Source organism: Protopterus annectens, chromosome 2.part1 (genome assembly GCF_019279795.1).
Source record: "Protopterus annectens isolate FY-2018-M chromosome 2.part1, PAN1.0, whole genome shotgun sequence".
NCBI lineage: Eukaryota > Metazoa > Chordata > Ceratodontiformes > Protopteridae > Protopterus > Protopterus annectens.
Window position 1 is genome coordinate 1939433913 of NC_056729.1, and position 14450 is coordinate 1939448362.

The following is a 14450-nucleotide window of genomic DNA, read 5'->3' on the forward strand; positions in this document are numbered from 1 at the left end:
AAACATCAAAATAATGCATAAAAATACTAGCAACAACTGTATTTTGTCAGATTTAAGGTCGTTTGCAGTTTAAATGCATTTTAAATGCCGATAAGAACATTATAAATGTTACTTACATTTCACTGGTTATTTTGGAGGGATTTCATTGAATGATTTTAAGAAATTTGAGTTTGCTTCTTCTTTAGTTTTTACTTGGTATGTTGACCTCTTGTATTGGAATTGTAGAGAAGCAGGAGACTTAATTTGGAACTTTATTTTGTTTTTTATTAAGTATGCACAGAAAGGTGATAGAATTTGTCTCTGTTGCTTGATAGCCAAGGGTAAGTCCTGTGCAACTGCCATTTTATTGCCTTTCCAAATGATTTGTTTTTTAGTTTTTCCAGCTTGTAAAACCATGTTAGCATGAGTTGCATTCAGTAATGTCATGTAGACTTGCCTTGAGGCATCAAGAGTTTGAGATTGTATCAATGCTCTATGAAATCTCTCTATTACAAAGTTTTGTACTGCAGCATTTTTGTCCAAGAATATTTCAAAGATTTCTTTTATTGCAGCATGCAAAGAAGTTTGCTCATATAATTCAGGGATGCCCCTGATAAGCACATTATTTATTCTTTTTTATTGTAGTTTGGACACTGTTTTTTCTGTGTCATTTGTACTTCTGATTTCTTCTATCTTAGTTTTATTTTCTACAGTTTTCTCTAGTATAGATAATATTTGATCCAAAGTACTTCCAAAAGCATTTAGTTTTGTAGAAAAGGAGTGTATTTCTTCTTGCAAGGGTGTTGGAGCTGCTTTGCATTCTTCCATAAAATGGGGGTTGTTCTGTCTTCATTTTGGCAATCTGCTTCTGTAAATCTGTTTGCTGTTTTGCAGTTTTTTGTCTCTTTGTACAGACTTCTTTCTCCTGTGAAGTTAATTGTGAAAGTCTTGTTTTTGATGTTTGAGCTTCCATTGAGTTCATGTTTCTGTATTTATCAAATTTTTTTATTTTCTATGTAGCTTCCTGTAGTTTATTGGTGAGGGCTGAACTGCTTGCAGATATTCTCCTGTCAGCACATGTGGTTTTGCAGATAAGTATATAAATACTGTATATTTTACAAAATCTTCTGAAAAAATGCCTTAGTATCCTGTATAGTGCAGTATTTCTTGATTTTTGATGAGTTAAAAGAAGTGCTGGAGCCCGGATTGGGTTAGATTATAACTTTTTGTCAGGAGCGGACTGAGAAGTGTGCTTCCTGTAGCCTCCAGTTATCTAACAAGAACCTATCTCTCTCAAAAATGCAAATTATGAGTCTCCAATAACTTTCTACAAATTCTTCCAACCATGCTAGTAAAACCCTGACAAATAGATTCACATGTATATTACATAAAGATCCATCCATCCATCCAGCCACAACCCTTTTTCTTATTTTTGTAAATGAGGTCAGGATTTCACATCAACAGTAACAATCATCTGGATACAAGAGTCATACTGATGTGTAGTTAGATCTGCCACTGGCATATGTAAATATATTGTCCTTCTCCCTTAAACTTTAAACAATATCCCCATCACTTTTTTAGACCTAAGGACTATTATTTCCCACACAACACTTAAGAGCTCCATTTGTTCTCCCCTATTTCTAACCCCACCAATTTGTAAAAAAGGTTTTTGCTAACCATTTAGTCCTCCTGTCTTTCTTCTTTCCATATCATGTACTGCTAATCTTGTTTCTTCCAGCCCAATTTCCCTATCCACTCTGTTCTTTCTTCAGTATCTATCACTGGTCCATTCTGGTACCAAAATCTATTTCCTTTCTAGTCTCTGAATATATTTCCTTTACCTGCTCATCCTCTGCACAATCTAGTATACAAATCAGAAACGCTACCTCTACTTTCCTGATTGGTAATCATTCTGATCTCCTTCTCCTGAAATTACCCATATAACTAGGGTGGAGTCTTCTTTTTTATATTCCATAACCGAATTGTCATTCTTGTTCCCCTGTTACTACATCACATCACTTCTTTCCTTTCCAGTTCTGACTTCAGCTGACCTTTCTCTACTGTCCATAGTACAAATCCTTCACATCCTCTACACCTCTTCCTCTCCCCACCAGTCAACTTATCCAAAAATGTCTGTATTGCCTTAAAATGTTCGTCTAACTCTCACAGTATACTCTTTCTTTTTCTGTTCATAATATCTGTGTAGCCCATTCACAGTGGACCACATGTTGCTCTCTTCCCATCCCATTTCCATCTGCTAACTCTTCTAATCTCATCTGTATTCCACTCAGTGTACCTCTTTGTCATGGTCTACCCAATGTCTCTTCATACATTCTATACTTTCAGCTTTTTCCTGGTTATGGGTCACCGCAGTGGATCACCTGTCCACTCATGATTGGCAGTAAAGTTGCCAACCCAGTTCCCAAACTTCCACAGAAGGCACACACATACATGCACTCACACCTAGGGCCAATTTTAGAGTGCCCAATCCACCTACAGCATGTCTTTGGGATGTGGGACGAAAGCAGAGCACCCGTTGGAAACCCACATGACCACAGGGAGGACATGCAAACTCCGCACAGAAGGCACCCCAGCTGAGGATTAAAATGGAGAACCTCTTGCTGTGAGCCAACAATGCTAACTGATGCACCACTGGGGCCGCCCTCTACTTCCTAGGATTCTACTAACATCTATTCATTCTATCAGACAATTTTCTATCTTATGGCTACAACAGCATGATCCAAAATTCTGGTCTCTAAAGTTATCACCTCCATCTCTCACAGTTTCCTTATTTACCAAAAATTCAATCTAATCTACTTGCTGGCCTTCTCTCATCTCCACTGAAGTACATTGCCTTTCGACACCATTGTTAACTACATGTATCTACCACTTCTAATATGTCCAGCCTCTCCCCCGAAATCTCAAAGGTAATCATAATCTGCTAGTGACAGGCAGTAAGATTACATGCCCTAAAGACTGTAACATTGATGTCTGCAGGGCAAATTACACCAAATGTGAGGTTTTATACGTGGAAAAAAAACTGAAAAAAAAAGACAAGCTAAAGAAGTGAATCACACAACACATCAAACATTAAACTCAAACATGTGCACAAACAATTTGAAAAACATTCAGATGTCTGCAAACACTCTGACCTTTTATTTCATATCACAGAAATTGTCATTAACAACCTAGTAAAGAGGGGGCACAAAATCTCTACTGGAAAAGAAGGAGCTTGAGTGACAAAGAAGAAGAAATGTGGTGGCTTTTGAGTAGTCTGCCCCTACTATAATCCCAGCCCCATCTCATCAGCTCATTCTACTGAGTAGGCAGAGATCATTTGGGAAGGCCCATCCCCTTAGTTTCTCAACCTTGAATTATCTTGTTTCATCCCTTCCCACTTAACCTGAAAAAATTGCACTTTATTCATCTGCTTTTCCTGTATTTTTGTTTGTTCCTACATTTTGCTTTTGTTGGTTGTTCTTAAAAGTACTCAATTGCATTTATTCTGCTGTATTTATTACTTCTTGTTAATAGCCTGATGAAATTGTAACTGTTATTCTGAGCCTTTTAGTTTAAACACTTGTGCTTCAGGTGAGTTGTTTGTGGTCTACACCCTTGTGGGAAGTGAGGATAGATTCTGCCCTTCTGAGCTGGGAATTGCTGGTTGAAGGGGTATTGTGTCTGCTTATTTGAACTATTTCTGAAATCGGTGTGCCTTGTTTACTGTAGTATAGATTAGATTCAGACCTACTGAATCTAGCTCTGTTTGTAAAACTTGAGCACTAATCCAAGCCATCTTTTTTTGAAGAGGGTTCATCTGCACCCTAGTGACAGGAGTGTGCAGTTAGGACTTGTCTGATTGAAGACTGATGGAACAGGGCTCAGATTTGAGCTTTTTTATTCGTTAATTGGTTAGCTCATTTAAATCAGTTTGCTCTTGTTTTCTATTGTTATTTTTAAGTGTGTATCTGTTCTCCTGAGTTAAGTCAACCTAAACAGAGTTTAAATACTTTTAGCTTAGTCTGATTACAGGTTTTGCTGTATCCAGATCTATTTGTATGATTCCTGTGTTTCCTGCTACATCATCTTGTGGTGGCCAAGCCTGCTTGCACTTAGTGGGAGTAAGGGAATTGGTTGGAACTGGTCTTACATAGGGTGTTGAGCTAAGAGCTCCGAGACAAGGGATGATTGGTCAAGTCCAGTGTTTCTATTTTACTTTCATTTTTGTGGTATTTAAATCCAGCATTTGTGAGGGTTTGTACTTGTTTGCACATTGCACACCACTGCTGCACTGTTTTCACCCTCTGCAAGGTATCTCAGTTGCATTTTTTCTCTTACCAGCACTCCTGTCGAAGTGAGGCCCTTGCCTACAGCTACTGTATTGATTTTATTCATCCCTACTCACACCTATAGGTACTCTCCTCAGATAATATCCACTCTACTATCCCTGACCTCTCTTCCACAAATTCTGATAACCATGGATGGACACTTTTCTGTGGTTTCTCCTGCTAGTTTGGTTGATATGGGCATCCTGAGACAGTGTAGCAACTGCCTTATGTACACATACAATCCTCTACTACTACCACCTAGGAACACAGTATGTGAGAGATGCAATTAAATTAGGAATCTAGAATCCTTTTTGTATCAGTCATATGCCATTACATCTGGCACTGAGAAGATTGTCTGCACAAACACTACAAACACCACGTCTCTAACACCACCCACATCTATACAACACACTCCTACATATGCAGGGGTTCTCAACAAAAACATACCTAAACAAATGAGACCTCCAAACAAAAACATACATGCTCATTACAACCCACAGCACAAGCATCACACATACTACACATGTCTGTGTCTCACAGCCTCTATGGCACAGCCACAAACCCAACATACTAGTCATAGGAGACTTTATCGTGAGACACACAGATTTGCCCCTCACCAGGTAGATGTGGAGAAAGTCATGGCAAGTTGCTTGTCAGGTGCTAGAATGTGCCATATCATGCATGCACTCAAGTCTGTCAACAACAGTTACTCTTATGACTCTGTCATAATCCATGTTGGTGTGAATGACTTGAGACATACCTCTCTGAACTGTATGAAGAGAGACATGATTGACCTTACTGAATATGTGTCCCAGGAAGGTATGTCCCTAACCTTAAGCAGCATCCTACCATCACCCAGAATGATGCTGCAATACAAACAGAAAATGAGTGACTTTAACAATTGGCTTAGTTTCTGGTGTCCTTTCAAGGGGATCCAGTGCCTGACAGCCTGGGAAGACTTGATTGACAGACCATGATGCTTTGCCAGAGATGGCCTTCATCTGTTTCCCCTGGGCTTCAGGCTCCTGGCAAAGGCTTTTGCCTTCCCCATAGTGCCTTTTTTTAGGCAAAATCATGAACACAAAATTACCAACATGAAAAATTCTTCTAAACAAAATTTAAAGGTCATGCTGCCAAACGCTAGGAGTCTTAGCATGAAACTGCACTCATTGCAAGAATTCCTTGCCCTGAAGGTTGCTGAAATTTGTGCAGTCACTGAAACCTGGTTCAAAGCTGTGGAGAGCACCCTAGCCTTACCAGGTTATTCATCCTACTGTACTTTCAGACCCCAATCAGAGGGCTACAAAGCCAAAGGAGGTGGAGTTTCAATATTTATCAAAGACATACACACATTCAGCCTGTTCAAATGGTATGACACACTGAAGACACTCCAAGTGCAGTGAACTGTTGACAAAACACCTATTCAAATCATAGCTAGCTACAGACCCTTGACCATGACTTAGGTCACCCACTCCACCTATCTGGACTTACTTGAATCCATCAAGATTCAGTCCTCTACCCTGATTCTGGGTGACTTTAGCTACCCAACCATATAGAATGAAAGACCTATTTAAGCCCAAACATGAAGACCCAGAGATTTCTCAACTGTGTCAGTGCCAATGCATTAGATCAGCTGGTCAACATCCCTATGAGAGGTGAAATTATCCTGGACCTGGTCCTAACAAACATGAATAGCCACTGTAGCACCCCTACAGTGTCATCCTTCTTGGTATGATCTGACCATAAAGTGATCACTTTTGAAGTCACCATCTCCCCTGACCGCCTCCCCCTTGTTAGGGTCAAACAAAAAACTTTTGCAAAGCTGATTACAATCTCCTCAGAGCAGGTATAAGCATCTTCACAACCACCATCCCTTCAGATGGAACTAGCACTAATGGCCAAGCTGAGCACCTGCATAGCTGTATGGACTCAGTAATACCTGACAGGACCAAGTCATCTTCCTCAAGGAAGAGTAAACCTGTCTGGTGGACATCAACAATAAACAATCTCTATAAAAAAGTTAAAAATTGCTGTCCAGGACCAGGAAGGAGCAGGTGCCAAATTGAAAGCAATTTCTCTTTTGTCTGAACAAGCAAACAAGGTCACTGGTGAAATCCTCTAAGACTAACTTTGAGTCCAAATTGGCCACATCCACTAAGGACAATCACAAGGCCTTCTTCACATATGTTTGCAATCTCAAAAGTAGCAGCTAAATCAGCTCTGAAATGGTGGTAAATAACACCACATACACAAATGCCATAGATATAGCCAACCAGCTGGCAGACAGGTTCAGTGAAAACATCCCCCCTGCCCCCCATCAGTAAACCAGGACATCCCAGCACCTGCCCCCCCTACCCACATCACCAGGGAGTAGGTCTGTAATGCACTCTCAAAAGCAAAAAATACAGTCTCCATGGGACCCAATAACATCCCTGGCTGTATCCTACATGAACTCAGCATGAGCTCTCAGCTCCATTAGGCACCCTATTCAACCAAAAGTCTGTGCACCATCTTCATTCCAGCTGAATGGAGGACAGCAACTGTCATCCCTCTACACAAAGGTGGAGCATCCCCTGACCCAGTCAATTATAGGCCCATCAGCCTAACTAACTTGATCTGTAAGGCCATGGAATGCATTATCATGGACCTTATAAAAAAGGACATTGGCAACCTCCAAACACTAGACCCACACAGTTTGGTTTTGTCAAAGGGAGATCATGCCTGTTAAACTTGGTCAACTTTTTCGAAACAGTCACCAAAGCCATGGACAAGGGGAAGATGGTGCACACCACCTACCTTGACCTGGCCAAAGTCTTTGACACTATTCCCCACTCAGGCATAATACACACCCAGCTAGGCATCAACCGTTATGCTACCAGATGGGTAGCTAACTGGCTCATTGATAGAACCCACTCAATCAAAATAGGGGAAGCCACCTCTAGTAGTAGACCTGTAATGAGCAGTGTACCCCAAGGATTGGTCTTGGGGCCTCTACTGTTTGGGATATACATTTCTGAAGTGCAAGCAAAAACCAGTGGTCTGTAGCTGACCAGTTTTGCAGATGACTACAAGCTGGGCACTGTCTTAAATTCTCCTGGTGATGTGAACTTCTTCTAAGAGAAGGGGAAAATGGCATACAAGGCCATCTCAGACCCAGCTTTGATGGAGTTGCTGCATATCCATAAGTCAAATTTCACTCACGCAACCCACATACAAGGCCTTACCTGGTCTGTGACATTAATAGAAGTTGTTGGTGGGATAGATTTGCATCCCAAAGACTCCCCCCATCTGTGGAACAGACTATCTCTCTATGTCAAGTAGAGTAACTCTCTAGCCCTCTTTAAGATGAACCTGGACGACTGGATGGGAAACAGCAAATACAGCCCTAAGATCCCACCTGTGTTCCTGCTGGACAGGGAAACAGCTGCTGACTTTGAGGGAACATGGGATAAATTATTGGCTAGGCTTATAAGGTCCTCTGGGCTAATAGCCTAGTATCATCCTATGATCCTATAAACCTGTGTTCTATCAAAAGTATACTACAGCTAAAAATCTGGACCACAACAAGTTTCTTAACCAAAGAGTTGGACTACAGGAACTTTTAATTATTTAATTATTTATTTATTTTTATTTATTTATTTTATTTGTTTATTGTCATTTGTTAACCAGGTTGGTCCAGCTGAGCCAGATGGCCCGTTTTCAGTCGAGACCCACAGAGAAAAGCTCCAGCTGAAATTACAAATATTCATAAAAGAAATTATATCACAATAAAAATATTTATACAACAAGAGGAGACCAGATTGCTCCAACTGCAGTTGCAACATTCAAAATTGAAATTACATCACAATGGGAGTTTATACAGCATGGATGTTAACACAAATAAGGTTTTAGTACAAGTTTTTGTATAAATGTATGTACATATGTATAGTACCAACATTATGGTGAGAGAAGGGAGAAGAAGATTATTCACTTGTAGTGGGAGGTGGTTTATTTTGCTAAGAAGAGGAGCAAAAAGAGAGGAAGGAGAAAAGATGGTGAGTATAAGGAAGTGGAATTAGGAAAGAAGGTAAGTGGGATCAGGTTGGAGCTAGACAGGGACAGGACCAGGTGTTCTGTAGGTAGTGCTTGAGTGCTTGTTTAAATTGGGACTTATGGGAGATACTTCTAATATTGTGAGGAAGGGAGTTCCAGGAGTGAGCAACTGAGTATTTATATAATGATTTGCCAATGTTTTTGATGGTTTGTAGATGCCCAGCAGCTGTTTGTCTGATGAACGGAGTTGACGGCGGGGGTTATATTGTGATACAATATTAGAGATTTAGGGGCAGGATGTGGGGTTATAAAAAATTGAGTGAGTTATATGCAGTTGTGGGAGGAGAAGTTGTGTTGGTAATTCAGGACATTGCAAGGATTTAAGAGCAAGGCTGTGGTGGGATTTATAGGAGAGGTTTGCAGCAAATTTAGCTATTTTATTGTAGGCTTGTTCTGGTTTGCTGAGAAGAGATGATTGAAGGTTAGTAAGGACTGAGGCTACATAAAGTAGACAAGGTAATAGGAGAGATGAGGCTAGGGAGGGTTTTGAGGAGGGAGAAAGAAATTTCTGATGTCAGTACAGGAGGCCAAGTTTTTGGTGTTTTTTTTATAGAATGATTAATATGTATGTCCAATTTAAGATCATAGTTGATGGTGACACCAAGCAATTTGGTGTGTGGTTCAGGCCTGGTGGTGGTGTTGCTGAGGGAGGTTATAAAAAAAGAGGATTTGTGCTGTACAAGGTTTTTAGGAAGGAATAACAAAAGTTTAGTTTTTTGGGGGGTTTAATATTAGCTGATTGTCAGTGAGGCAGGTCTCTATGGAGGTGAATGTGTCTTGGGTACAAGAAAGCAGCTCAGGGATGGTGTGGGCAGTAGTTATAAGGATGTCATCATCAGCATATTGTTGAAGGTTTGAGAGGTTAGTAGCAGAGTGCAAGTTGTTAGCAAAGATATTGAACAGAAGAGGACTGATGCTAAAGCCTTGGGGAACGCCAGTGGTGATGGGCAGAAAAGGAGAAATAATGGTTTGCCAGCATATAGATTGAAGTCTGTTTGATAAATAACTGGAGAATCAGGATATAGAGAGTGGAGAAAGATGAAGATGTGAAAGTTTAGATAGCAGTTTAGAGTGGGAGACTGTATCAAAGGCCTTGGAGATATCCAGAAATAGACAGGAGAGGAGTAGGTTGTTATCACGGGCTTCTGCCACTGTTTGGGTGAATGAGAGAAGTGTGGTAGAGGTGCTGTGATGGGGTCACAGCTGTGCTGGGTTGGAGTTAGGAGATTATGTTCAAGCAAGTGTTTAAGTAGCTGGAAGTGAACACATTTTTCAAGTATCTTGGGAAGTGGGGATAGTATAGCTACTGAGTGAAAGTTTGAGGGGTCAGTGGAGTTACCTCCCTTGTGGAAAAGAATTGTGTAAAAAGATTTCCATATGTTGGAAATGAGAGCCTTGGTGATAGAGTGATTAATAAGAATGGAAACAGGGTAGGCAGTAGAGCTGGCTGCTGTTTTAGGGAAGTGAGGGGGTAGATTATCAGCAGAGGGTGAGCCAGGTTTGAGTTTATTCAACTGGAATTTAATAAAGGAAGTGGGAACAGGTTGCAAGGAGAAAGAGATAGAGGAAGATGGCTTGACAGGTGGAGGCAGAGAAGAGGCAGTGGGACTAAGTTGTGTTAGTTTTTGAATTGTGTCTATGAAATAGTTGTTTAAAAGGGTAGCAGTTTCTGTGCCGGTATTAAGACGGAAGGAGTTGGGGGTAGGAGGGGTTACTAGGGTGAAGGATATTTTTAACAGTGGACCAAAATTTCTTAGGGTTAGTATGTGTGCTTTTGTGGTTGGAAGCAAAGAAAGATTTTTTTTGTCTTTCATTATAGATTTTTTACACGTTTCTAAGTTCTTTGTAATGTTGGAGTTGAGTTGTAGTTTTATTTTTGGACCAGGTTTTCCAAGTAGCATCCCTCTGCTGCATAGTAGTGCATGTTTGTTTGGTGAGCCAGGGAGCACATGTGGATTTTATCCTGATTTTTCTGGATGGGGCCACGTTGTTTAGTATATCAAGGAATATATTGTTAAATGCAGTAACAGCATCATTAAGGGGGGGGGGTTGTATAGGGAGGTCCAATTGATGTTGGCCAGAGTGGAGTTAAATTTGTTTGGGTCAAACTGAGTTCTCTGTAAGGGTGTTGTTTGGGTAACTGTTGAGAGTATCTATGGATGCAGATAGGGGAATGGCCACTTAGGGAATTGGGAAGTATGCCAGGGTTGTGATAGACACAAGAGTCAGAAATAAGGATCCAGTCTAAGATGGAGCTGGAGGTTGAGTTATTGTTAGTTCTGGTGGGGAAGATATGAGTTGCTGGAAGCCATACAGGTTGATGCTATGAGTGGAGGGAGAGGAGGGGAGAGATGACCAGTCAATATTAACGTCACCAAGTATAATGGTTTCATAGGGAATGTTTAGGGTGAGCCAGGAGAGAAAGTTTTCAAGAATAGGAATGTTGCCTCCTGGGGGAATATAGATAGATACGATGGTAAATTTCTTATAGGTGTTGAGATGGCAGTTAACAATGAGGATTTCAGCAGGAACAAAGCTGGGTATAGACTTATTATGTACTGAAACAGACTTACAGGTGCTATTTTCATTTTATAATTGGGTTGTCTGCAGTGGTTCTGGAATTATCAGTACTCAGGCTTTACTATGTAATTTATTGGTAATTCAATTCTCTGGATATTTTCTGTTCCCCCTCCATTACTTTTTAAGGTGATTGCCAGCATTTAAACATTAGCAAGCTCATCTATAGCAATCTATTGTGGTTATGTGTTTAGTATTTCCTTTAATGTCTCTATTATTTTTAGTACTAATAGATATTCCAAAAGGAGAGAGAAAGGTAAGGGCAGGGACAGAGGTTTTTTTTTAACAAAACCAACTGTTTCAATTTGGGTAAGACATTAACCATTTTTAAGGTGAGTGATTTCACTTTTTCACCTGCTCAAATTAAAGTTTTGAACACAAGGCTTAGCATGCGTTCCTTCTAAATGAGCAAAGTTAGCTCATGCTTATGGTAGATGCAAAGTTATATATTAGAAAACTTAACATTCAATATATTTTAAATGTACTAGCAATGTGGACTGAACAGATTATTAGCCTTGTTCATGTAATCCACCACTTATAGGGAGTTTACACAATAAATGTAATACTAAGATTTTTAACTTGAGTTGTAGTGAAAGACAAGCATTTTGTGTTTTAGTAACATCAGGAATTTAAGGTTTATGAGAGCAAAGGAGTTGGCTTGGTCATAATGTACCAGAATGATTACATGTAGGCTTGGAAAGTATGTTACTGAATGAAAATGAATACAAGTCTATATCTTGTTTGATATAAACAAAAGGTATGTTTATGATGCTTTAGATGACATATTGTTTAACAGTAAATTATATTTATATGGATATGATTTTGTATTGTCTCTACATCGAAGGCTGATATGTTGTCTAGTATCACAAAAGTTCATAAATATTCTGTTAACCCTCCTTTTAAACTCATGGTTTATGCTTTCTTTCTTGTTTTACTTTACAGTTAGTCCTGGACAGTAGAAACCCAATTAATTTAAAATTACATTAGGTTTTAGAAGGCCTATAGACTTCAATTAATGTTTTGTTCTAGCAAATTAAATCCTAAATACTCTACCACATTTAATCTCTTTGGCTGGACAAGTAGGGATGAGCATGTTTCTGTGTTAAATGATATCACCCTTATTCTAGAATGCAAATGAATAAATCATCCCACTTTGCTGGACAATCCAAGGGCAAAATATTTTCTGGCTAGTATGCACACTCTGAAAAAAATACTAGCAATCCCTTTTGACAAAAGCAGTATACCTTCTTTTTGCATTCAACCTTAACAAGTTGGGATGAAGATGCAAAATATCTTATTAATCAAATTGAAAAAAAGCTAACAAAGCATCAAAGCCTTGTATATGACAACTTGTAGTAAGAATGATGCGCAAGACCAAAATTAACGTTTACATTTTTAATTAGCCTGGGTTGGAACTTCTTTTAAAAAATTATTAAGCACAACAAATGTAATATTAGTGTTAGTGGTGCAACAGGTATCACCCTTGCCTTTGGTGCAGCAGGCTGTGCATTCTATTCCCACAGTAGGTATATCAATTACTGATGGTGCATTGTAGAATAAGGGGGTGATGCACTCTTCATGTGTTGTCCTTTGCATGAAACAGTAAAACAATGACCCATCTACCTGAGGTGATGTTAGCTCAGGTGGATGTAAAAGATCTCATGACACATTTAGGTGGATATAAAAGATCTCATGGCACCTATCAAAAAGAGTAATTGAGGTTCCCTGATGTCCAGGCCAAATTTCCCTTAGCAGTATAAATACCACCATGAGTCTCCTCTAAAATGGGGGTACTAGCCTAATGGGACTAACCCGGTCAACACAGAAAATATAAATGACAATTCTCAAGGCAAGGAAAAAATGAACAGGTGGATAAATGAATTAATCAAAGATTATTAGGTCCTGTTATTATTGCTGATTATAAGAACAAGTGTTTTTCAATTAATATGTTTGTGAACATGGGTCCATCAACACTGTAAGTATTGCAAGAGGTGCTTCACTTTTTTCCCCTTTTTTACAAGTAGTGACTCAACCCATGCCCCTAGGCATTCTGTATGTTTACAACAGAAAGATTTAAGGAATGTAACTTTAAACATTAGTGGTGTAGATGAACTGAAGTTTAAGTTAATCAATGTATATTAAATTAACAAAAAATAAATAAATAACAGGAAAATCAGTTACCAAAATTGAAAAATTAAAGTAACTCCTTCAGTTACACAGTTTATAAATCATGTAATCACAGCTACGGTATGTGTCAAAATTAAACATCTGTTTTAAAGATGAAAATGAACACAGTAACCACAGAATTTAACTAATGGATACAATTGAACTTATTAATAGAAAAATATGAATTTATTGTGTATGATCAATTTATTCTGTTTGGTTATTTAGTGAATCATAGTGATGCATTTATTAAGACTGGATATAGACACTTGTGTGCACAGTTGTTTCATTTTGATACTGTTTACCCCTGTATGTAAAATTTTAAAATATTTTTAAAAAGTTCCCCAAAAGTACAAATTATGAGGTTACATTTTGAAACTAATCCCAGGTAAGGAGTACAAATGGTGAGGATAAATGCATCCAAATGTTAGGTGTTTGCTATGAGAATGTGTAATTGTTACTAACAGTGTCTCTACACCAGTAATACTGCATGGCTGTTTATAGTATAAAGAAGCAGTTATGGATTTTTTTTGTCCATAATTACAATGTGCGTGCCTTCACAAAGGTACTGTCTAATCTAAATATATGGTTGTTAGGAGTAACGAGTTTGAGTCAGGTTTTATCCATGTTTCAATGACAGCCAGCATACTGCAGTTATGAAATTGTAATTATACTTGGAAATGGTCGATTTAATATTAATGCTCCTAGTTGTAATGTATGCTATTTTTCAAGAGCTCTGTATGTTGCAAACAAAATAATAGAATCATATATCATATAAGTTTGAAATGTTGGGACCCACTAGAGTGAGTCTTAAAACATGGACACTGAATTGACCCCCCCCCAAAAAAAAAATCATATAGGAAGTTTGAGAATGGCATTTTTCAGGATATTTTCTTTTTCCAAGGTATGGTGATCTTGAAGCTAGTATATATAAGTTTGGGGGGGGTGGATCTTTGCCCCCCTCCACATCAGGTGCGCAGGGTGGCTTGCAATTCTTGCAACAAAAAGTTTAAAGGAAAAGACTGACGTTTGAGAGTCACTCTTCTCCAGAAGTTTCTTTCTCCTGTGAGTCAGCACTTGACATTTTGAGTGCAACGTTTCAACAGGGAGTCTGCAGGATTAGATGTGCTCGGCTCTGGGTTAATTTCTCTGTCACCTGCCCATACATTTACAAGTAGTGTTAGCATACATAAATGTCAAGGTAAATAATGTGGATTGAGTGAGTCATGAAGTAGGCAAGTTACTGTTTCTTTTAATCAGTAAGCAACAAGAGATATTTTAGTGTTTCTTTGTAGAGTTCTGGCAGGTGAA